The 1,604-nt window shown below is 32.2% G+C and overlaps 1 pseudogene; it reads right to left on the reverse strand.

Moving 5' to 3' along the window:
* Positions 1-552: 552 nt before the first annotated feature.
* Positions 553-1,240, reverse strand: LOC108292740 (annotated as a pseudogene).
* Between the last annotated feature and the right edge of the window lie 364 nt (positions 1,241-1,604).

Consider the following 1,604-nt stretch of genomic DNA (forward strand, 5'->3'; position numbering starts at 1 on the left):
TTTATTTTATTAAACACTCTAAAAAATTTCCTGAAGCACTACTAAAACATCCAGATGTGACTACTTCTTAGGCCCATTTAATACATCCATGTGAATTAAATATTGGTTACTATTTTGATATTTTCCTTCATTCACTGCAACTAGCTCAGCCTCAAAGAAGAGGTCTGAACACATTACTAAAATACCCCATTAAGCTTTGACTTTAAAGTACAAATGAAAACCTCACTACTTAAAATTTCATCTTTACTTTTCTGACTGCCATTTTCTCTTAAATATACATGTGTACCTCTTGCATATAAAGTTTCTTCTTATAAAAATTATAGTTAACTGTTTTTTAGTGTTCGCCATGTCACATACTTTGCAAAGTGTTTTACATGGGTTATCTCGTTTAGTACTCATTAGAATCTTACCAGTGACAAAACAAGGGAAGCCCTTTGACTATGATTTCCAATTTTCTCTTCAGTACACACTGCAGAGATACAGGCTAAACCACCATTTTGGTTCCCAGGTTTTATTCAAGAACTGCTACAAAATATTCCACATAAATAAAATTTAATCCTTGTCTTTCATCTCTTCTTCATCCTGGTTAATCTGGCAGTAGAATAACTTGTAACTCTCTTCGCTGTTAGCAACTACGTGCAACCAATCACATAGATTTTACTTCTTCAAATATTTTTTGGTGAGATATTTCAAATACTTTTGGAGAAAGGCATTTCAGATGTCACAGTGATTTTGCTCTTGCTCCTTTCGATGGTCACCATCCCTCTACCAAGGTTCCCAGTTTTTCCATTCACTTTGATCCTTTCTTGCGAAAACTGCTCGAAATTGGCAGTATCCATGATTCTATCTTCTATGGAGTGGGTGCACTCAAGAGTGAGCTTCAGAACATGCTTCTTTTTTTCGCCCTACTTCACAAGTTTTTCACAGGCACCGTGGCGGCAGCGGAGGCAGAAAGGCTGCTTAGCATATTTCTATGCTAAATAAGAATATGTTGCCACATTTTTTCTTAATTTTATTCAAATCAGAAATGCCATGAAACACAAATCTGACATTTGAAGGATGTTTTAAAATTTGAAAAAGCTAAAATGATGAAACTGAAAAGTATAAACTCATACTTTTAAAAAGTTTAACTAAAATGTTGACTTTTCATAGAGTACCTGATTAAGATTCAAGTCAATACTTGGCTGGAAGAAACTGACTCTGTCTCAAATATATCTTTACCACCTTCAGAGAACTTCATATCTTGAAATGTGATACATTCACCATTTAATTGATGACTCTCAAAATCATTTTGAGCTTAGTAAGATATCTATATACATTTTACAATTTGGACATAACAGTTTTCCTGAAAGCCTTTAAACTGAATAATCTGAAAACATTTTATGTTAAAAGACAAGCTCAAATTTTTATAAATGTGCAATAAATGTTAATATTTTCTCAAAACCTTAGTAATAACCTAGTGTTGAATCATTTAAACATGTTGGCAATGATTGCACTTCTAAGTAATTCAATTCCAAAATTAAGCTTTTAAACAAAAAATAGTTTTAAGTGTTTGCACTACATTGTATCTCTAATGAATTATGAATGAAATTTACTTTTAAGAT

Source organism: Cebus imitator, unplaced genomic scaffold (assembly GCF_001604975.1).
Source record: "Cebus imitator isolate Cc_AM_T3 unplaced genomic scaffold, Cebus_imitator-1.0 Scaffold503, whole genome shotgun sequence".
Taxonomy (NCBI): domain Eukaryota; kingdom Metazoa; phylum Chordata; class Mammalia; order Primates; family Cebidae; genus Cebus; species Cebus imitator.